Raw genomic sequence first — 25,000 nt, 5'->3', positions numbered from 1 at the left:
CAACATTTCAAAGGCATTTGAATGGGTATATGAGTAGAAAGGGTTTATGGGGATATGGGTCAAATCCTGACAAATCGGACTAGGTCAGATTGGGGAATCTAGTCTGCACAGATGAGTTGGACCAAAGGGTCTGATTCCGTGCTGTATGACTCTATGACTCACTAAATGATGAGAGTAAGTTATAAAAACAGTTGATGGAGCTGAGTAAAGTATTTGCACTTTTGAAACCAAAACAGTTGACAAGCCAGTATCTTATAGCTTGACCCTAATGTTAGCTATAAAAAACAAACAAAAAATGTTTGTGTAAAGAATCAGCCTTATTGGATACAGTTACAACCGCAGTGTGTCCATGAAATGTCCAAAGCAGGCTGGGCCAGTCAGTTCAATCCCCCAATGAACCCAGCTAAAGCTTGCAGTTAACACTGTTGCTAATGGTGACTAAAGAACTGCTACTCTGCCGAATAAAACATTTATGAAACAGACCTTGCTCTTTCTACAATTAATTCTGTTTTTGAATTACTTGTTGCATGCATTATTCTACCAATAGAATTGACCTTGTCATTCATTAATGCCAAATTCAATATCTCAGGGAGATGCATTTAAATTAAAACAGATTAATATTATGTCAAATACTCCATGCATTGTTCAGGATTTCTGTTTTTGGCAGCAGCATCCATTTTGTTTGCTGTACATTGGCTGCCTGTCTTGAAATTCAAGACCATTAGAACAGGCTCAAGTATATTGAAAGTGCTGCACAGTCTTTTACAGCCAGCATTAATTCAGCTACTCACTGACTATATCCCGCTAACCATCAGAAGCCGAAGCAAACGTTGTAAACTTAAATCAGAGACGAGCTTCACACCACATTTTTGTCAACTTGCACCTCCACATCACCACTGCCTCAGCTCATTTGCTGCTCAAATTCTCATCTGTGTCTTTGTTACCTCTGAATTTGACTATTGTAGCAAGCACTGAATAGCTTATGTGAATTGGAAAACATCCAGAACTCGGCTGCCCATTTCCTAACTCACACCAAGCCTGGTGCAGAGTCATATTGGATTTGAAATGTTAACTCTATTTCTATCTCCACAGATGCTGCCAGACCCACTGAGTTTCTCTCACATTTTCCATGTTTGTTTCAGTTGTCCAGCATCTGCAGTATTTTTAGTTTTATTAAGCAAAGCTTTAAACATAAAATCCTCGTCTTTATTATCAAATGTCTTCATTGCCCCGCCCTGCCCTACCTCTGTAATTTTCTGCAACCCTATTATTCTCTCAGATATCTGGACACCCCTAATTCTGGCTTCTTGAGCATCCCTAATTTTAACATCACCTCATGTAATCGAGTGTTAAAATTTGTTTGTTAAAGCTCCTATAAAGCACTTTGGGAGGTTTTAATACATTTAGGGGATATCTAGCCACAAGTTTTTGTTACACTCTTCAATTATAGTATCATGAATTTGCTTCAAGGTCAGTATTAAAGTATTGTTGTGGAGCAGATGCATAAATACTGCGCTGAATTTAATGCTACTCTGTTAATGGATTTGAAAGCAAAGTGGGGAACACATTAACTTCAGCAGCTGGCTTATCCACTGCTTTCGCTTTGACCCTGCAATGGTGCAGCAGCTTGCTCATGTCATTCATGCCCACTTAAGGAACTCATTCTGCTTTTGCAAAGATTTAACTGACAGTAGGAGAGCCCTGTGCCAAGCAGTTTCCCTTCGTGGGCTAGTGAAGGACATGGGATAGCCCAACTTAACAGGCCAATTCTGTTCATTGGAGGGCCCTCCCTCCTCCATGATTTTACTCATTCTCCCCAGCTTACTCCCCTCAGTGGCCTCTCAAACCCCAGCCACTCATTTTCCATGCTGATGCGTGGAACCAACAAGAGCCCTAATTCTATGTAAATATTCCAGGCAATGAAGAGGCCATCAGCTCCCTGATATGGCAATACCTCCTTCATCTGGATGGAAATCTCACTCCTAGACAGTGCAATGACATGGCTGTGTGGCAGCCAATGTTCCCCTGTTATGACCCTGTTATAAGGAGGGGTGAATTGGCCTCATTCTGCTCTTCACTGGTTGGTCTCAGAAATGATTTAAGCTCATTTCAAGATGTATAAGCACCTCCCCCAATTAAAATGCAGTTCACTGTTTTCCTCAGAAACAATAAGCAGCCAAATATAAAGTCATCTTTAGTTAAAAAAAAGACAAATTTATTATCCACTAACTCTGAGATAAAGAATGAGGATGCAACGTTAAGTTATCAGACCCTGAAATCAGGATCTGATTCCTGATAATGCAGGACCATTGTATGAAGGGAGATGGGATTGGTTAGGACTATATTCCCTGGAATTCAGAAGAATAAGGAGGTATCTCATAGAAACCTATTAAATTCCAAGAAGAATAGACAGGAAAAATGCAGGAATGATGTTCTGATGACCAGGGAACTGGGGTCAGAGCCTATGGCCATTTAAGACTGAGATGAGGAAAAACTTCTTCACTCGGAGAATGCTGAGCCTGTGAAATTCTCTGACACAGAAAGCAGTTGAGGCCAAAACATTGCACATTTTCAAGAAAGAGACAGATATAGCTATAGAATCATAGAGAACCATAGAAGCCCTTCAGCCCGTTCAGTCTGCACTGACAAAAACTACTCTGAACCTGCACTAGTCCCACTTTCCAGCACGTGGCCCATAGCCTTGAATGTTATGACATTTCAAGTGCTCATCCAAGTACTTTTTAAGGGTTATGAAGTATCCTGGCTCAACCAGCCTCCCAGGCAGTGCATTCCGACCTCCACCAACATTTGCTCAAATGCCTTCTGAACCTCCTGCCTTTCACCTTAAAATTATGCTCCTTTGTTATTAACCCTTCAACTAAGTGGAACAGCTGCTTCTTAGGGCTAAAGAGATCAACAGGTTATGGAGTGAAAGCAGGAACAAGCTGCTGAGTTGGCCAATCGGCCATGATCATATTGAATAGTGGAACAGGCTTCCAGGGCAAAATGGCCTACTCCTGTTCCTATTTTCTATGTACCTACATAGACCATCTTTTATAGTAACAAAACCAGAATACAATATCCTAATGTATCTGTAATAAACTTGGTATTCCTTTAATTTTCTTGTGAATTCCTTAGTACATGAGTTAGTTCTTTAAAAATGAGCAAGTTTTGAGGTTCCTTCTCTTTCCGCCCTTTGGCATGACTTTCCCCTCTCTGCTGCTGGTAAGGAAGGTGGCAAGAAGGGCAAATGATTGGGCGGGTTGGCCCTAGAGAGATACTTCATTTCCCTCCACCTCAGCAAGTAAATTCTGGGTAGGAAAGTCTATTGGTGACATTCTCAACTTGCCACCAGCTCACTTACGTGCCATGCCAGCAGGAGGTTGCCTCCATTGATGCCAGTCTGGAGCAATCAAGTGCAGGGATGCAGGACAAGTGGGTTGATCTGCTGAAGGCCGTCCTTGAGCCTTTGCCTTCACACACCTCTCCCCATGACACATGACCTTCCCACTGCTCATCAATTCAGCTCTTCATGGCTGTGCAGCCTGGATTTGCACTAATGTTCTTCAATTCCTTGAGGTTGCCAGTCTGTGTTTGGCCAGCAGCCACACGTGGGTTGGACTTCAGCAGTAAGACTCCTGATGGAATGAGAACTTCTCCAGAAAGCCATTAAGTAACTATTTGGCACTTAATCACCTAAGCTTTTTTTTGTTATTGGGGATGTAGAGTGAGCCATCCCTGAAATTACCACCTCAGCAACAGAGTGGCACAGAACACTAAATTCATGAGACGTACGAGCAGAAATAGACCATCCGGTCCATCGAGTCTGCTCCTTGCCTGTGTTTCCATAACCTCTTGATGATAGACAGTGAGCCTTAGACAAAAAAATCTCTACAGATGCAAACAGTGTTGCTTCTTCAGCAAATGTCTTTATATTTAAATAGCAAAGGGAAGGAATTCTTTCAAGTTTCTTATCCTTTTGTGTGTTAATCCCTGGCTGGAAGTAAATAAACAAGGTTTATAATTATCAGCTTTAGAAGCCACAAGCAGGACATGACTACGACTCAACTTCTTTTTCTCATGTAGATTTGTAAACTCATGGAATACATGCTACTAAACATGACTGCACAATCTCTGGAAGCTTTAGTGAAGGAAATAAAAAAGTTGCTGATTAGGGGAAGAAGGATATACACTTGGCACTGCCTCAGCCTGTCTGGAACAAGAATTCGGAGAAAAATAATTCAACTAGAATAGTTGAATTATCTTCCTTTGTTCCGGAACATACTGTTTTCCAGCACTGTGGGTCACAACTCTAGCATCCCAACATTTGGAAGCCCAAAATCTGGGGCTGAGGTCTTGCGGAATGCTTGTCGATAAATGAATGTAAATATGTTGTTTGAAAAAAAATCACCTGAAGACACACATTTCATTTGTATATCATTGTTCTTGCTTCTTTTATGTTAATGTATAACAATTCCTCAAGGTATTTTCTCACAATCCTTTACTACTGTAATAAACTTGGTTATTTATTTCCCATTATTCAGCTTTATAACATGTCAGCCATCTCGGTATCTTGTTTGTATCTTGTTTCAATTCTTTAAGAATCCTGTTGGACATTCTAAGTTGAGGTTTATTATTAAGTGCAGGACATTGAAAAATGTTTGAAGAAACTTTTTTGTGGGAGTTTCCTCAATTTCTGCCCAGCTGCTTTAATTTTGGAAGGTGTAAGCAGAAAATTATTTTATATGTGTAAGTGAGGGTTTCCTCTAAAATTTCGCCAAATTTAAAGCAACACATTGAAATTAGCTTGAAGAAATTCTTGCAATTCACATCATATGCAGCAAAAACAGCCACAAGCAGTCCTGAAGACAGATAGCATTTCTGCCCTCCTGCTGCTGGAATTTAATTCTTCAGGTGCTAGCAAACTAATCCAAGAGACCATACCTCATGTGAGGTTAGATGCTACTTGTCAGCAGCCCATTACATTATGAAAGACATCTCACTTGAGCCAGATCTAGTTTTAATTTGATGTTCTCAAATGCACACTTTCTAGCATGGATCACTAGCAAACAGAAGTGGAAACACTGCCTGGATTTTCTAAGGATGAGGACTTAAATTAATTCAATCAGCTTTAGACTCAAAAGAGTCGAATATAATACTCAGCACTGTCATATGTGATGTAAGATACATTACCTGAGCTCTCTTGAATTAAGGTATCAAAAAAACTGTTTAACGAGTCTAATGTTGAGCAGCTGTTAACAATTCAGCTGCAACAGATTATGGTTTTAATCATTTATCTCAGACTTTAATAGTAATGAGCCTTTTTAACCAGACATTTACTGCTGTTCTGCAGCCAGCTTCAATAGAGATAAAACCATTTCCCTTTATGAAATTGAGGCCTGGAGAGCTTTTAGGAATATGATTAAAAAATGGAACTCTGTATCATGACTCATTGTTGGGAAGACACTTTGGCTTGGAAAGGAGAAGCCTTGGATTAATACCAGTTGTAAAAACATCACCCATTTCTTTGAAATTTTATTTTAGAGTCTCATAAATTTCAAATGTCTATTTCATCCATTGCAGTAAATGTCAGCTTTTTTTAAATGTGATCTAATGTTCCAATATACCTCATCCACATAAAGTTTTCCTCTTTTCATGTGCACTTGCTTTTATGCAGCATTATAAGGATTATCGTAGAGCAGTAATATTCCTCTTGCATCTGATTTACCAAAGTTTGTAACATATCTAAAGTGATATATCGCTTATTGTGATCCAGATGTTAGATCATTTTGGCACTTTTCTGCTTTCCTTAATGCATTTTATTTAGGACATGGGAACACAGAAATGGCTTAGTCGGACTCGTCAGATATAATACAGATAAACTCTGTACAAAAAAAGTGAACACATGTGAAAAACAGCAGTCAGGCCAAACACTTGTCTTCCTGCCACACACCTAATTGGGACAATGGGGTAAGATGCCAGGTTTTCAGTCAACATCTGCCCACCTAACTGCTCCCCAATCACCAAATTTGCCAGAGCAAAGTCATTGAATTCCACCATAGAGTTAAGAAAACAATGTAATAAAGGTGTATAATCTGAAGTTTTGTTGTTCACATTTATAATTCATAATCACTGGCAGCTAATGGTATTTCGATTCATAACAGGACGAGTATTTTCATGACTATGTATTGGCCATAGGTTAGCATTCCAGAGTTTGTGAATGCACTTCTTGAAAAGACAGGCTGTAACTTTGAATTCGACAAATTTAGCAATTTGTCATCTGACAATGGCTATATATTATTAATCAACCAGTTCAAACATGTATGACACATTGCTGGGAAGGAACGTGAACCTGGACCTACTGCCCCAGATGTAGAGAGAATACCACTGCACCACAAGAACCCTCCTCATATTTTTAATCAACCTGAGGTTGTAGACCTGTTCGCCAAGCCGGTGGGTTTGGTTGCAAATGTTTCGTCACCCTGCTAGGTAGCATCGTCAGTGCGCCTCTGTCCCACTTGTTATTTATATGCCCCGGTTTGCTGGGGTGTTTGGTATTACTTCTGGTTCTGTTTCTCAGTGGTTAATACACAGGGTCTAATTCAATATGTTTGTCGATGGAGTCCCGGTTAGAACACCAGGCCTCCAGGAATTCCCTGGCATGCCTCTGTTTGGCTTGTGCAATTATGGATGTGTTATCCCAGTCAAATTCGTGTCCCTCATTGTCCATGTGTAGTGAGACAAGTGAGAATTGGCCGTGTCTCTTGGTGACTAGTTAGTGTTCGTGTATCTGTATTGTCAGTTTTCTTCCAGTTTGGCCTGTGTAGTGTTTCTCAAAGTCCTTGCATGGTAATTTGTTTCTTGCACCGGTTTTGCTGGTTTTGGGTACGGGATCCTTTCCGTTCGTTAGTAGCTGTCGTAGGGTGGTTGTTGGTTTGTGGGCTACTTAGGGGTCTGAGTAATCTTGTGGTCATCTCTGAAATGTCCTTGATGTATGGAAGGGTGATCAGTGAGTCTGGTTGTATTGTATCTTCCTGTTGCGGTCTGTCTTGTAGGGAATATGTCTACAACCTCATCCACAACCCGAGCTACAAATTTTTTCAAAAAATTTTAATCAACCTGTTTGGACATGTTATGACACACCTCCAGGCAGGTAGAGCTTGAAGATGGCTCTACTGGCCCAGAGATAGGGTCATTATCGCCATACCATCAGACCCAGCAATGACTGTATAAGCTACCAGGAACAAAAACAGAAGTTGCTGGAAAAGCTCAGCAAGTCTGGCAGCATCTGTAAAGAGAAAATCAGAGTTAACGTTTCGGGTCCAGTGACCCTTCCTTAGAACTGATGGTAGCTGGGAAAATGTCAGGTTATATGCAGAAAATAGGGAGGGGGATGCGGTAGGAGTAAACGATAGGATAAAGGATAGAGCCCGAAGAGCAAGAAGAGCAGTTGGATAGACAAAGGGAGTGATAACGATCTGGCTAGGAGGGTGAGTAGTTGTTAATGGGGACTGTTAGTGACTAATAACAGGTAGTGTGTAATGGTAGGCTATGTGATGAAAAAGCCTAGTATGTGGGCTAGGGGGCTAGGACATGGGAGAGTTTAGGCCCTAACAGTATTGAACTAGATATTGAGTCCTGAGGGCTTCATGGTCCCCAAGCAGAAAATGAGGTGTTGTTCTTCCAGCTTGTGTTGAGCTTCGCTGGACACTGCAACAAGCCAGAGACAGATATGTTGGCCAGGGAAAGGGTGGGGTGTTAAAATGGTAGGCAACAGGTAGCTCAGGGTCTTTTTTTGAGAGCAGAGTGTAGATGTTCTGCAAAGCGGTTACCCAGTCTACGCTTCATTTCCCAAAGCTACCACCTGATTCGTCAATGACCTTTAAAAGCAATGGATCCATCATTCCTTCTTGGCTTAGCCTTAATTGACTCCTGTATCAATCAATGTGTTTAACTGGTAATGCTCTCAAGGCAATCAATGAATGCTTGTTAAACCATAGACAGAGAGTTGTAGTGGAAGGGAGTTTTTCAAAATGGAGAACTGTGACCAGTTGTGTTCCACAGGGATCTGTGTTGGGGGCCACTGTTGTTTGTGATATACATAAGTGATCTGGAGGAAGGTATAGATGGTCTGACTAACAAGTTTGCAGATGACACTAAGATTGGTGGAGTAGCAGATAGTGAAGGGGACTGTCGGAGAATGCAGCAGAATACAGATAGATTGGAGAGTTGGGCTGAGAAATGGCAGATGGAGTTCAATCCAAGCAAATGTGAGGTGATGCATTTTAGAAGATCCAATTCAAGTGCGAACATTACGGTAAATGGAAAAGCCCTGGGGAAAATTGATGCACAGTGAGATCTGGGTGTTCAGGTCCATTGTACCCTGAAGGTGGCAACTCAGGTGGATAGAGTGGTCAAGAAGGCATACGGCATGCTTTCATTCATCGGACGGGGTATTGAGTACAAGAGTTGGCAGGTCATGTATAGGACTTTGGTTCGACCACATTGGGAATACTGCGTACAGTTCTGGTCGCCACATTACCAAAAGGATGTGGATGCTTTGGAGAGGGTGCAGAGGAGGTTCACCAGGATGCTGCCTGGTATGGAGGGTGCTAACTATGAAGAGAGGTTGAGTAGATTCGGATTATTTACATTAGAAAGACGAAGTTGAGGGGGGACCTGATTGCGGTCTACAAAATCATGAGAGGTATAGACAGGGTGGATAGCAAGAACTTTTTCCCAGAGTGGGGGACTCAGTTACTAGGGGTCACAATTTCAAGGTGAGAGGGGAAAAGTTTAAGGGAGATATGCGTGGAAAGCTCTTTACGCAGAGGGTGGTGGATGCCTAGAACGCGTTGCCAGCGGAGGTGGTAGAGGCGGGCACAATAGCATTATTTAAGATGTATCTGGACAGATACATGAATGGGCAGGAAGCAGAGGGATACAGATCCTTGGAAAATAGGCGGCAGGTTTAGATAAAGTACCTGGATCGGCGCAGGCTTGGAGGGCCGAAGGGCCTGTTCCTGTGCTGTAATTTTCTTTGTTCTTTGTACGTCCACTTTCTATGAACAATTTTTAAAACAAATTGCATCTGAATTTTGCATTTGCATTTCAATGTGTTAAAGGCATGACAGCAGCATGACACATCGTAGTAAGGCAGTTCCATCAACCACAAACAAAACCCATCGAAAAATTCTGTTAAAGTACTAATTACAAGAAGTTGAAATGAAGTCTGGATTATTAGGAGGAAAGGAAGTTGGTGATAAATTGCAAAATTGCTGCCTGTGGTGAATCATGGATTTGAAGATGGACCATGGGCGTTGGGGATGGTCTGTTTTTGACCCGCGCTGTACCCTCTATGATGAAACAAATTGGATGAGATCTCCAAATGTACATCTTGTATATATTAGAGGTTTGCTGATAATGCTAAGCTGTGTAATTAAAGGAAAGTAAACAGTGTTCATAAACATTCCTGTCAATTAAGCAGGGATGTGCAGATGAATTTTAATGTAAACAAATATGAAGTCATTCATATGATAAATGTGTACACAGTGAAGGGTGCCCAATAAATTGATTAGTATTGGTGGAATGGGCTATCATTCACCAAAGTTTTCCAGCCAATTTAAAACTACCATCAACAGATCACAGCAGCCAAATTATAATGGAATCTGCTCTTTTTTGTATTCAAATTGTATTCAAGCAAATAGTTCAGTACTGGAACTCCAAACAGATAGCTATTATTGTTTAAGTTACTCTTTGCGATTTTGCAAATCCCTGCTACCAATTGAGACCTTTAAAGGAACAATTAATGCCCACTTAAGGATCTCATTGCTGGCTTTAACCTTGCAGTACAGACAGGAGACACACCATGCGAGGAATCTGAATAAAAAACTCTAGTGTGTTTGATGGCAGCTTCTAGTGAATCTGTTACTCAGGTGCACTCAATGCCTGATGGAGAGCACTGGCATTGTGAGAGACAGAGTGGATGACCTGCTGAGAGCCACCCCACTCACCCCTGTTGCTCCCCCCTCACCCACTGTGAAACCCACATGAGACCTGCCTCCTGCCTCCACTCTCCAGTGGCCAGTGACAATGCCCAGCTTGGATGGCTGTTGTAGTGGCAGCAGCCATTGCTTCCTTGTCACCGCTGCTTGTCAGTTTTGCTGCTGGTCTTTGATTGCCTCTTTGTGGAGGTGACATCTGACCCCAGAGTCTCACTGCTGTCCACTTAAATGCCTGACGGGCACTGAGTATGGTGGGTCTTCTGTCAGAGAAGTTAAATTAGCCTTGCCTTTATATATTGCGCTTGGTATGTATCTCCTAATATGGGAAGCAAAGGATAAGATGTAAAGAATTGTTCAGAATTTTTCTGTTTCACATTACTGTTTGAAATTGTACCTCCGACCTTATTTAACATTTCAGTGAACTGGGTTGCGCTGCCCTGATATCAACTGATGTTACAAGTAATAACTTGGATTTAGTTCATTAGTGCATTAAACTAAGGAAAAAAGGATAAAATCTGAAAGGACTGCGGATTCTGTAAATCAGGAACAAAAACAGAAGTTGCTGGAAAAGCTCAGCAGCTCACCAAGGAAGGGTCACCAGATCCGAAACGTTAACTCTGATTTTTTCTTCATAGATGCTGCCAGACCTGCTGAGGAAAGGATAAACTTTGTAATGTTTAGTATGTTTAATATTTAGAATCCAGAGCACGATACTGAGTTTTAGGGACGATGTGCAGATTGATAATATTAATACTTTTCACATCTTTTATATATTCATCTGCCCATGGCAGGCAACTCAGTTATCAAACCCCATAACTTTAGCAGCTTGCTTACAGCTAGACTGCAGAAACTGTGAATGCAAATTGCATCTTCAATTAGGGAAGATAACCAAAAGCTTTGGTCAGAAAGGAGAGTGTTCAAGGAGGAAGGAGAGGTGTAGGGAAAGTGGCACGGTGGCTCATTGGTCAGCACCACTGCCTCACTGTGCCAGGGACCTGTGATCAATTCCACCCTCGGGTGACTGCCTGTATGGAGTTTGCATGTTCTCCCCATGTCTGCATGGGTTTCCTCTAGGTGCACCGGTTTCCTCCCACAGTCCAAAGATGTGCAGGCTACGTGGATTGGCCATGTTAAATTGCCCATAGTGTCCAGGATGTGCAGGCTAGGTGGATTAGCCATGGGAAAATGCAAGGTTACAGGGATACTACAGAGAGGTGGAACTGGGTGAGATGCTGTATTGAGGGACAGTGTGAAGTTGATGGGTTGAATAGCCTGCTTCCCCACTGAAGGGATTTTATGAATTCCACAGCTTAGGGCATGGGCAGCTGACTACACAGTAGGAAATGTGGAACAATTAAAATCAAGATGGTCAAAAGGCCAGAATATTTCAGAGGGATGTGGATTAGGAGGCGATTACAATGATAGGGAAGAATGAGGTCAGGGACTGAAAAAATGACAATTATACTTTTAAAATGTTGTTTTATTGGGAGCCAGTGCAGGTCAGCAAACACAGGAGAGACGGTTGCACAGGACTTAGTATGAGAAAGGACATTATAGCAGCAGTAGCAGTGTTTTGGATAACTTTAATTCAAAGTCACTCTTTGCCTAGCTGAGTTTAAAAGGGCTAGATAATTTAGTGGCTTTGGCGCTAATGGATTCTGCAGAATGCAGTAGGACCAACAAACTGTTTTATAATTCTGAAATGTTCTAAAAGGTAATCAAGTCTCAATGCTATACTGTCATTCTGTGTTTCTAGACAGTCTGTATTTCACTAGTACTAATACTTCTACTGTGCTGAAATCAGGAAAGTATAAAACTCCATGATCTTTGAAGACTGCGATTTTTACATAAAGACATATTTGCACAGCTTTAATTTGAGACTACCACCATGCTGACATCACTGCTGTCTGAATCTTGCTGGTTCTAACACCAGTTTTGTCTGAACCATACTGTTGAATCATGTCTGAGGTAGTGGCAGAAAATATGCTGCCATATGGCATCACTGTATTTTAATTTAGTGCTGTGAATATAAGACAAGACAGAGCTATGAGACAGGATTTCAACTTCTTGAGTTCTGTTGCTAAGGAGATTTGTCTCAGAAAAAAATCAATTTAGAAATCTGTTCACCAGCCAGCAATGAGATTTGATACTGATTGACAAGGTACTATTTAATGCAAGTGTCAATGGAGGGTGGGGATGGGGTTTCAGCTGCTAGCTGAAGAACCAGCGAGAGCCTGGTATTGCTGCCTTTGAGGAAAGTTTGTCAGCATTAAGTGTCTCTCAGGCTCGGAAGTGGTCAGTAGCAGGTCTTCCATGGTATCAGGGACCCTAGAGTGGAAATGCTGCACCTCCCTGAGAGCTGTCAGCTAATCAGTGGCCAGTCACTCTCCATTGCAGGCAGGGCCCATAAGAGCAGTGGCAGCTGCCAGCAATGCACTAAGGCAGAGGCTGACGACTGTCATGGGACTCCATTAGGCCACGGGTGAGTGATGGCAGGATGGGTGACTGGGAAAGGCAGGAGGATGGAAGTATGCAGTTGCAAGGACAGAGAGATGGCTCTTAGCAGGCCTCATCATTGCTGACACTGGATCCTTTGATCAGGAGTTGGTTTTCAAGTTCATTGCAGGACAACTGCATTGTCTGTGCTGATTTAATACCAGCGGCAACATGATGAGGTCCTTAAGTGGGCACTTGCTCTTTCAATTAAGGGCCTTAATTGGCTGCAGGAGAAGAACAGTCCTCCCACCGGGCACACTCTCTCTTTCCCCTGTGCCCACCTTCTATTCAATTTCTTAGCCCCCAAACTTGCCTCAGGGGTGGGCATCAAATTTAGTCCGCAGTTTCTGTACTGTGCCAGGGAACTTACTTTTATGTTTAATTGTCAAAAAAGGAAGGTCTTGTGAAGTAACTGTAGCTGTCATTTGAAAAGCTTAATGTCTATGTGACGTTCAGTTGCAACCCAGGAGACAATGACATCCCTTTTTAGGGTTGGACTTAACACAGAAGTGTGGAGTATAATGTGTCAAATTAAAGATGCTCAAGACAGTTAGTCATTCTTCACTCAGCCAAATGGATCCCTGCCTTGATTTAATTATCTTATGTATATTGCCAGATGCTCCAAGTTATTCAGACACTGATGGCTCTTCAGACTAAATCACAGGAATGTCAAATTGCTGTGCTTGTTTTTATTGTTGCAGTGATGTATTCATCAAAATTACATCTTGGTGATCAATTATTGAAAGCTGATACTTCTTAAAATTACCAAAATTAATTTAAGGTGATTAAATGGACTTCTCTTACCTCTTGTTACCAAATTTCCTCAAGCTCCATGTTTTTTCATTAAACAGTTCAGTTTTGTCTTGAAATCACTTTCAGTTGTCAGCTCATATCTCTGGCAAGTTAACTGCAAAACCCTACAACAAATACATATATTTTACTTTAGTATGAACTGTTCTCTTCAGATAGATAATTTAGTCTAAGTCTGCGCAGAACATTGCTAAGGGTGGTTTAGGTATTTCACAGAAATCCCTTTCTAAATAGGTGGATTTCAGAATTTTCTTTGAGGAAAATGACTGGGAACGAAGTCATATTCTATCAAGACTGGTAACTGTCAAGTTCTGATCAGTAAATTGAAGTGGACAGTCAAAGAGAAATGCTGTATAATCAATGCTGTGTTTATGTAAGCTGAAATGTTTTGATCTGATTTCACATCATGTAAGATCATTCCCTTCCACTCTATCCCATTTCCTTCTTCTCTTGTCTTACAAATAATATCTCACCACATTGAGTCATCTTTTTTCTTTTCGTTCCTTTGAATACCATTCTATTTGGTTTAGATTTTCCCATTAGAAATATTGCATTCCTATGCTTAGCAGACACAAGGAAAACATCAAGATATTACATTGCCATATTGATTTTATTACACACTCTCAGAGTTTTAGCAGATTTTACATTGATTTTCTGAATTGAAAATCCGAATGAGGACACACATGGCTTGGGAAGATAGAGGGAAATCATGTGTCTGTAATGTTTAAACTCTTCTTTTTTCATTCAGTTATGTATTGCGTGTAAATCAGCCAGTACAGGTTCACAATCTACCAACCAAATCATACTTGTGCAAAATATCCAATGTCGCTGGACTCTAAATTTTATAGAAAATTCCACAGAGAAAAGTGCTTACATTAGACAGAATCTGGAGTATGTAACGAAAGGGCATCTTTGGATCATCTTTACCACTGAATTAGATATATAGCAAGAGCTGTTTATAAACTTATCTAAAACTGCTGTGCTCAAGAATTTGTTGTTTTCAAAGAAGAGTTCCTGTGAACGAAATACAAAGACAATTTCAGCCTTTCTGCTCCTATGATGCTGCTCGGCCTGCTGTGTTCATCCAACTCTGCACCTTATTGTCTCTATTTTCTTCACTGTTTGGGTGTAATCTGGCAGAATGGTCATCCATCCATTGTAGAACATGCAAAACTTTGTTTTACAGAAGTCAGTAAATGTATATTTTTAACCTGTTGAATGTAAGTATTTGGCTTAGTTCTGAGTTCAATAAACTAATTGATAGCATAAAGAGATTGCCAAGATGTCCAAAGAAATTCTGCCCAATATTTGAATATTTTTCTATGGGATTACACTGCCTTATTCTGGACACTTCAATAATTTTACACCAAAAATAATGGTGAATATCCTTTTCAAAACAAAGTGGAGGTATTGTGGTACAACAATATAAGGACCAGGAGAATAGGATTTAAATTTTAAAGGAAATGTTCATCATCTTAATTGATCACGGGACATCCATCTATTTCAGTCCATCTATTGCAGAAATCCTCACCTACTTTTTCATTCAACCTGATTGGCATCCTATCCTGCATCCTTTGTTAATGTCAGCTAAACCGGAGCCCTTATCCTGTCTTGTAGAATTACAGAATGATAAAATGGTTACAGGAGGTCTTTCGGTCAGTCAAATTCATGTTGGCATCCAATCAGATATCAAGCCCCAGTCATCCTTCATCCCTGTCCTTGATGACATGCAATAACTCAAATTTAAAATTCTCACCTCAAACCTCTAGCCTCTTTTTATCTCTGACTTCCTCTAATCCTACACAATTTTCCTTTTTTACAATGCTTTTAACGACAACTTCTTAAAATCTTAGGCTCAGTGCCAGTTTATTTTAAATCACTGTTAAGTACCTTCAATGCGTTCCTACAGTAAAGACACCATATAAATACGAACTGTTATATATGTCAAATTAACCACTCCAAAAATTGGAACCGTATTTCGCAGGGAAATATTGTTGGTGAGATTATTGTGGTTTGGTTCTTCTAGTCTGTTTACAATGTCTTTCAGATGAGGCCACACTTTTCCTCTGATGGAACTATTTTGAAGATGGACAGAGGAGTTTTGCCTAATGTCCTCGCTAATATTTATCCTTCAAACCAACATCTAAATAAAAAAAATGATCTAGTCATCCATCACATTGCCTTGCTTTGTCCAAATTGAAAATTATATTTCCTACATTACAATAGTAATGTACTTTGAAAATAATTCATTCGCTGTAAAGCTATTCAAGTCATCCGGGGGTTGTGAAGATGCTGTATAAATGCAGGTATTTAATCCGTTATTTTCTGGCCATTAATTTTACCTCAGGGCTAGCTTGAGACGCAAAACCCCAATTAACTTATATTAACTAAGTATTGCCAGAGTTGTTCAGAAGCATCAGCAGCGAGTATTACAATGCTTGGCCATGCAGGGGTTAGGGGTGAGTGTGGTGCTTAGAGGAAGGCAATATCTGCTAGATGGAGAGAGTTTAGATCGCCTACTATGTTAATTTGGAGGAGGCTTGCAGAAAGGGTGGCCATATCTTGTTCCACTAAGAGTGGGAAAATGGTTATTGTCAAAGCTTAGTAGACTAGCACGATAAAAATCTGCATTCCAGATTTGGCCATGTGAGATCGGATAATATATACTTGCCTTCCCTTCTTATTTAGGAAAGTGGAGCTGGAGACTAGCAAATGTTGTCCCCTTGTTCAAGAAGGGGAGTAGAGACAACCCTGGTAATTATAGACCAGTGAGCCTTACTTCGGTTGTGGGTAAAGTGTTGGAAAGGATTATAAGAGATAGGATTTATAATCATCTAGAAAGGAATAATTTGATTAGGGATAGTCAACACGGTTTTGTGAAGGGTAGGTCGTGCCTCACAAACCTTATTGAGTTCTTTGAGAAGGTGACCAAACAGGTGGATGAGGGTAAAGCGGTTGATGTGGTGTATTTGGATTTCAGTAAAGCGTTTGATAAGGTTCCCCATGGTAGGCTATTGCAGAAAATACGGAGGCATGGGATTGAGGGTGATTTAGCGGTTTGGATCAGAAATTGGCTAGCTGTAAGAAGACAGAGGGTGGTGGTTGATGGGAAATGTTCATCCTGGAGTTCAGTTACTAGTGGTGTACCTCAAGGATCTGTTTTGGGGCCACTGCTGTTTGTCATTTTTATAAATGACCTGGATGAGGGCATAGAAGGATGGGTTAGTAAATTTGTGGATGACACCAAAGTCGGGGGAGTTGTGGATAGTGCAGAAGGATGTTGTAGGTTACAGAGGGACATAGATAAGCTGCAGAGCTGGGCTGAGAGGTGGCAAATGGAGTTTAATGCGGAAAAGTGTGAGGTGATTCACTTTGGAAGGAGTAACAGGAATACAGAGTACTGGGCTAATGGTAAGATTCTTGGTAGTGTGGATGAGCAGAAAGATCTCGGTGTCCATGTGCATAGATCACTGAAAGTTGCCACCCAGGTTGATAGCGTTGTTAAGAAGGCGTACAGTATGTTAGGTTTTATTGGTAGAGGGATTGAGTTTCGGAGCCATGAGGTCATGTTGCAGCTGTACAAAACTCTGGTGCGGCCGCACTTGGAGTATTGCGTACAGTTCTGGTCACCGCATTATAGGAAGGATGTGGAAGCATTGGAAAGGGTGCAGAGGAGATTTACCAGGATGTTGCCTGGTATGGAGGGAAGGTCTTATGAGGAAAGGCTGAGGGTTTTGAGGCTGTTTTCGTTAGAGAGAAGAAGGTTAAGAGGTGACTTGATAGAGACATACAAGATGATCAGAGGATTAGATAGGGTGGACAGTGGGAGCCTTTTTCCTCGGATGGTGATGGCTAGCACGAGGGGACATAGCTTTAAATTGAGAGGTGATAGATATAGGACAGATGTCAGAGGTAGGTTCTTTACTCAGAGAGTAGTAAGGGTGTGGAATGCCCTGCCTGCAAAAATAGTAGACTCGCCCACTTTAAGGGCATTTAAATGGTCATTGGATAAACATATGGATGATAATGGAATAGTTTAGGTTAGATGGGCTTCAGATTGGTTTCACAGGTCGGCGCAACATCGAGGGCCGAAGGGCCTGTACTGCGCTGTAATGTTCTATGTTCTATGTTCTATGCTTGGCAAATTTTTAGTTTAATCATGTACTAATTTTCATCAGCTATTTCTTTTGTATTCTTACATTTTAAGTCATGTAAGAGTTTACTTATTGAATAACTTCAGAGAAGTTATTTTTGTCGTTTTGCACTTTTTTGGGAGATGTGGGAATAAAGCAAGGGGACATTCTGTACTTGTGGAAAAGACCACAGTTATGCATGGCCTCTGAGAAGTATGTAACTCAGGTCAGGCTTCATTACTGCTCATGACTAGTTTCAAAAATTTAATCTGAAGTCTGCATTTGTTCCAGAATTCAAACTGCATATTGGAATTAAATCTCTTTCTGGGCCTGTGTTGAGTATGTAGGGTTAATAGGTTCTTTGGTTGAACTGAGCTTTACAGCAGGAGAGCATTTTGAAATGCTATTCATTTCCTTATTAAGCAGACGGTATTTCCATATATCATTTTCATATACCTGTGACTTACCGTGAATTCTGCTCCAAAAATTTCTTCAGAGATCCACACGACATGTTTTTATAATATAAATACTTAATCTGTTTATTTGGTGTTCCTCCTTTTGTTATTACACATCTCCAAACTCTCACGCTAACCCTTATATTAAATATTAACTAAATTTCAAGCATATACTTTTTGAAATGCACACTAGAGTTGGATTCAGTGGTTTGTGCTGCTCTTTTGTGGAATGTTAACAGGACTTTTGCAATAGAAGAAATGATTGCTCACGTTGGATGCAAGAAAAGGGGTTTAAGCACTTTGGGAGCAAATATGATTTAAACTATTTGGGAGTGTGGAGAGTAAACTTTGATATGGACTACTTGTGCCAAATGTCTATTTTTTATTACGTTCTTATCTTTGTATGTGTTTGAGTGAAGTTCTAATTATAAACAGATGTGAGATTTAGCGATCAGTTGCAATATCACCTTAAGGTCCAAGAGATGTTATTCTTATAGATTCATACATGTTTACAGTACAGAAGGAGGTCATTCAGCCCATCATGTCTGTAATGGTCAACAAAGATCTGACTACACTAATTTTCAAATTTTTGACCCATATCCACGGAAGCTGTGGCAATGCAAACCGACATCCAAATACTGCTGCAATGTTCCAAAGGTTTCTGAGTCAACCACCCTTTTAATCAGTGAGTTACAAACATCCACCACTTTCTGAGTGAAAAAATTTCACTTCAGTTCTCCTGTTAGTCTTCTATTTCTTATGTTAAATCTATGCTTTTTTGGTTATTGAACCCTCTGCAATTGGAAGAAGTGCCTCCCTGTCTATTTCCATTTATGCCCCTCATAATCTTATATACCTCTATTATTTCCTTTCTCAACCTTCACTGCTCCAAGGAAAACAACCCTAGACTTTCCAATATTCCACATATCTCATACCCTGCAGCCCAGGCAGCATCCTGGTAAATCTCCTCTGCATCTTCTCTAGTATAATCACATCCTTCCTATTATGTGGTGGTCAGAACTGCATATAGCACTCCGATTGTGGCCTGACCACATTTTATACAGTTCCAGCATGACCTCCTTGTTCTTGTATTCCTTCACTTGGCAACAACCCTATATGCTTTGTTAACCGCCATATCTACTTGCCCTGCAACTTTCAGGGATCGGTAGATATGTATCTTCAGTACTTTCAGTACATCCTACCATTCATAGTGCAATCCCTGGCCATGTTACACCTGCCAAGTGCATTACCACACACCTGTCTGAATTAAATTCCATTTCCAGCTGCTCTGCTGACTGACCAGTCTGTTGATATTTTCCTGCAATTTATGGTTATCCTTCACCCTATTTGCCACTCTACTAATTTTTGTGTCTTCCGCAAACAAATTGATCATGTCCCCTACGGTTGAATCCAAATTAATAATGTATATCACAAATAGCAAGGGCTGCAGCACTGATTCCTGCAGAACTCCTTTTCAAACAGATTTCTAGTCACAGAAATATCCCTCTACCATCATCCTTTGCTTCCTACCTCTCAGCCAATTTGGTATTTTGCTGTGGATCCCACGGGCTCTTACTTTTCTTGACCAAACTGCCATGAGGGATCAAAAGGTTGGTTAATGTCAATTAGACCACATCAAATGCATTATCCTCAACAACACTCCTGATTGTTTCCTCAGAATATTTGATCAAATTTGTTAAACACAACCTTCCTTTAACAAATCCATGCTAACTATCCCTGATTAATCTCTGTCTCTTTAAGACCGGACATATTTTGCTCCTCAGAATTATTTCTCATCACTTCCCCACCACCGATGTTAGACAGAATGGTTTGTAATTTCCTGGGTGATCCTTTCCTCCCTTTTTAAAAAATGGGAGAACATTAGTAGACCTCCAGTCCACTGATATCTCACCTGTGGCCAGAAAGGATTTGAAAATAATTGAGGGACCCTAATATCTCCTCCTATACCTCCATCATCAGACTGGAATATGTCCCATCTGGGCCTCCAAATTGATCCACTTTAAGGCTCTCTAACCCTTTAGCATCTCCTCCCTCTCTCTCTGAATTAATTTCTTCTAATATTTCGCAGTCCTCTGCACAGATTTCTATACCTGTACCATTCTTTCCCATTGTAAAGATTGATGCCAAGTATTCATTGAGGACTGTGCCCATGTCTTCCAGGTCCACACAAAGATTAACCTCTCTGGTCCCTAATGGGCCCTATTCTTTCCCTAATTATTATCTTCCTCTTTATACATTAAAAATATCCCTTTGGGTTTTCCTTTATTCCACTTGCCAGTATTTGCTCATGCTCTCTCTTTGCTTTCCTAGTTTCCCTTTTAAGTACCCTTCTGCACAATTTATGCTTCTCTAGGGGCTTTGCTACATTGAGCCCTCGGTATCTGCCTCTTTTTGCTTAATCCTAACCTATGTCCCTTGACATTCAGCATTCTCCAGCCTTGGTCCAACTCTTTGTCTTTGCGGGAACATGTTTGCCCTGTCGTCTCACTGTTTCTTTTATGAATGCCTCCACCTGTTGTGACACAGACAACTGCTGTGCATAGTCCATTTTGGCCAAATCATATCTTAGTAAAACTAGCCTTTCCCTGGCCTATCCTGATCTTTTTCTGTAACTGTCTAATTGTTATGATCACTATTTCTGAAATGCTCCCCTATGGATATCCTTTGTACCTGCCTGGGCTTATTTCTGAATTTTTTGGTCTGGAACTGCCCCGTCCCTTGTTGAGCTTTCTATGTTTCATCTAAAAATATTATCCTGAATACAACTTAAGAATTTTATTCCCTCTCTACGTTGCACACAAAAACTATCCCGGTTAATGTTTGGGCAGTTAAAATTCCCTATTCTCTGAAATTTTATTTGATACTTGTTGGACAAACCTGACTAAATCTAGAATTCTTAATATCTGTCTTCAATTCAAAAAGAAATACATCATTTTGGTAAAAGAGATGAACGTTTCTGAGTTATGCCTGAATTATTGCACTTTATCCTAAGTATTAAACTTACTAAAATTAAAAATTTTGGGCCATACAGTGTTTGCCAAAAAAGGATTGGAAGTTTGTTGAGCATAATATTTTTTCATGAAGAAATTGACACACAGATGGCAACACTGGCGTATCCACTCACAATCCTTTAATAAGGGACATGTACGTTTTAGCCAAAATGTCAAACAGCTGGAAACACTGTTGGAAGGATAGGTTGCATTCAGGAGGGGTTCTGTGTGATGCATTTTGTGGTTCGAAGAGCACTGTATATAGAACAACATAAACTATTGACATCCATTTGATTTTACACCTTTAGAGTTCAGCCTATGTATTCTAAACTAAGCTCCAAGTACTGCAAAGAGTAAAGATGACAATGTGAACATTGTCTGAAGCAGAAACTGCTACATTGCTAATATTCAGTTTCTAACTTGAATCCAAGGAATGAAAGTTTCTGGCATCAATTTAGGAACAACTACGTGTCCACCAGCCCTGCATCTTTCGCAGACTGTGGTCTAACATTCCTTCCTGTACTGAGATGGTCTGTAGGGAATATAAGGATTTCAGTATATAATAACATCTGGAGGGGGCAATTAATGGAATTATAGACTATTCATTATTTTGCAGATTTTCCCACAAATAATGTTTTATATTTTTATGCACCATTGAAAATTGAATTAATTTCTACATATCCCCAATGATTTGTGCATTTTGTGCATTTTATCTATGTATTTAAAATAATCCATGATGCGATCTGATCACAGATATCTTGTTGGAGGGCTTGAGGAGGAACGTTTCATGAGGTTGCCTTGGAACCTTTTCCATGTTGTGGTATTTTCTATTCTTTGGGCAAATGTTCCTGCTAGTCCAATTATGAAACACCCAGCCTGAGGATACAGTACATGATGGTGGGTACAAGGAGTGCTGCACATGCTGCTCATTCAATGCGATTATGCAGGCCAACATACTTAAGCATGAAAAGCTCCATTGTTTATGCACAGTAATCATTTAGCTTTCAGTCTTTTAACACCAAGAGGGAAATTTTCTTGCACTTTGTGCTGGAAAAAAACTCCTGAGGCAGGAAGGAAAAGATGATTCCCATCATTGGGTCATCATGCCTTTTATGTTTCTCTGGGACTTTCAAGGGAGCAGTGCTTGGTTCTGGTCAGCAATAAGCTCAAGCCAGTTGGAGAATTTCTAACGAGGCAGGAGGTAGGAACTTATCATCATCTTCCCCTTTTTGGCTGCTTCTTAGACATCACAAAGCAAGAGCTGTCAAATAAATTGATACTGTGGTTGAGCCCTGGAATCTCACTGGACAGAGTGATTGAGGGAGAAGGCCAAACATTTCATTTGAGAAATAGCTGCTTTTTTTAAAAAAAAATCCAGTTGGAACCTTTTGGCTGGCTATAACTCAGTTTCTTGCTCCTTTTCCTATCGCTAGTTCTATACATACTTTGGCTACACTGTTGCTGGTGCATGGTGTGGTGAACCAAAAGAGCATAGCTATAAGATAGTCTATTTTGGAAATAGTATAGGTAGGATGAGGTAATCTGAACCCCAGAGAATGAGCAGGAACATGTTGAGGCAGGTTGTAAAAATGTGAAGCCCAATCCTAACCTACTGCAAACTTGCCAATTTTCAATTTAGTTGCTGTTGCTCGGGCACACCTCAAGTACTATCACTCTGGAGAGGCAGGTCCATCATTGTAATATTTAATTGAGGCTCCAGTCATTTGAGTTTAATAGCAGCTGCATGATCCATCACATACATGTTTTTTTATCAGCACTGCTTATGGCCGGGAGAAACAGGAATGCTTCCTTTGGCCCCCCAAGCAAACCTTTTGACAAAATCTACCTCCCTCGCTGCCATCAGCAAATCGCTCAGCAATCTTTAAATACCTCTCCAATCATCAAACCACCACCTGCCACTGTAAGCTCTTTCTCCCCCGTACTCTGTGCTCTGAGCTCCCCCACTATGCCTCAATCTTTTCAAATTGCTGGGAAACACTACTTCTAACTATGCTGCTCTATTGCTGAACTTCCCACCTGGACAGGAAACCAAGTAGAGCAATTATTGCGAGATTTTGTAATTAAATCTTGCAGAATCTCCATGTTTCTTGCATTTCCAGGTTTCCTGACCACAAAAAGAAAAGCTCCTGCCCCCTTGTTGTTCTCCTGTAAATTTTGGGGTCCATCCATCAGAATACATATGATGCTTATATCAAGAGGTTTCTAATAAGAACAACCCAGGATATGACATGTAATTTTTTTAAACCAATTTCTTATTATAAACTGTTACTGCTCTTATTGCGAAATGTAATAATGTAGCTGGTACCTAGGGGTCCTATCACTTTGCCAATTACTGTTAACAGTGCTGATTATTTATTGCTTTATATGCATAATTAAGATCAAAGCACAGAAACAGATTGAAAAAAGGCTGTAGAACAGATTTAGTGTCAGCTGCAATTCAACTTACCCCTATGGCTGTTGTGACACCTTTTGAGTGGAGATTTCAGAGCTTTTCCAAGAATTGGACCTGATTGGAAGCTCCTAAACACACTGCAACAGGAGAAAGTAAAGGAACCCAATTGCTGACTGAGCAAGGGCATTTTAATAAATTCGCCGATACAATTCTAGATCTAGGTTTACACCCAGATTGGAATTACTGTAATTTATAATTCTGTCAGTGCCGTACATTCCTCTTTAATGTATATATGGACATCAGCCTGATCTGATGAGCACATTGCAAATGCAGTGAATAATGAGGAAAAACCATTTCCCTTCTCCATAGTTCCATAATCAGATGGAATTTTGACATGGATGAAGTTCAATAAAGAATTTAACTAGATGAAAATATAATTTGCAACAGATAGAGAAAAGGAACATTCACAAAATGCATAATATCAAATCCTTAGTGTTGTTTGACAGCACCAGCATTCTCATGTCTATGGAATTTCATTTTGTTAAAAGAGAATAGCTTACCCTTTTACTTTAATGTGACCCTGGGACTTTTTATTATTAAGTCAGGCGATGTGGTTATCACTAATGAGACCAGCATTTTTTGCCCATTCTTAAATGTGCTTGAGAAGATGGAGAGCTGCCTTCTTGAACTGTTGTAACTTATGGAAGGTCCATAGCACTTCCACAGTGCTTTTATGGGAGAGTATTCCAGGCTTTTGACCAATTTACACTGATAGAATAGCAATATATTCTAAAGTCAGGATAGTATATGACCTACTGGGAATTCGGAGGTTGCGGCATTTACCTGCTGCCCATGTCCGATTAAAAATTAGGAAGAATGAAACCGTTGTTTACAGTCCCTGCTTCAAAATCCACACCCTTGCTACTTAATGCACCACTGTCCCTGACAACAGTTTGCAATTAAGCCAGTTTCTTTGCAACCTTGCAGTCGTATTTGACCCAAAGGTGAACTTCCAACTCCATATTCATGTGACCACTAAGACCTGTGGCTCCATTCCATCACTCAGCTTTTTCCCTGTCTAGGCCCATTTGCTGCTTCAAAACTCTTTAATTCCTTCAATACCTCTCGATTTGAGTATTCCATTGGATTCCCGTCTGGTCTCCTACATTCTATCCTCCGTACATTTGAGTTATTCAATGCTTGAATGGTGAGAGGGAGGGGGAGAGATTAGGAGAGGGAGAGGTACAACGACAGTTGGGTGTCTTTGTAAACCAGTCGCTAAAAGTAAGCATCCATGTTCAGTAGGTGGTGAGGAAGACAATAGGTATGCTGGTCTCGTAGCAAGAGGATTTGAGTACAGGAGCAAAGATGTTATATGGCGATTGAACAGTGCCTTGGTGAGACCACAGCTGGAGTATTGTGTTCAGTTTGGTCTCCTTATCTAAGGAAGGATGATATGGAGGAACTGCAATGAACAGTTACCAGACTGATTCCTGAGTTTGTAGGACTGCTGTACAAAGAGAGACTGGGTTGGTTAGGACTATGGTTACTGGAGTTCAGAAAAATGAGGGGTTGGGGAATCTCATAGAAGCCTATAAAATCCTAACAGGGTAAACACAGGAAGGAAAATCCAATAATCTGTTTTCCTGCTTTTACAACCAAAATGGATAGCCTCACA

At 40.5% G+C, this 25,000-nt stretch overlaps 1 long non-coding RNA gene across 1 annotated transcript in view; it reads left to right on the top strand.

Moving 5' to 3' along the window:
* LOC125485610 overlaps nt 1-15,451 on the top strand; it is a 47,508-nt gene extending 32,057 nt beyond the window's left edge. Inside the window, exon 4 of the long non-coding RNA XR_007264316.1 lies at nt 15,358-15,451. This is a non-coding gene — a long non-coding RNA (uncharacterized LOC125485610). The remainder of the gene's footprint in view (nt 1-15,357) is intronic.
* Nucleotides 15,452-25,000: the final 9,549 nt, after the last annotated feature.

Source organism: Rhincodon typus, chromosome 20 (assembly GCF_021869965.1).
Source record: "Rhincodon typus isolate 14 chromosome 20, sRhiTyp1.1, whole genome shotgun sequence".
In the NCBI taxonomy this organism is placed as follows: Eukaryota; Metazoa; Chordata; class Chondrichthyes; order Orectolobiformes; family Rhincodontidae; genus Rhincodon; species Rhincodon typus.
The sequence above is the reverse complement of the archived record's forward strand: the minus strand, read 5'-3'. Positions and strand labels throughout refer to the sequence as shown.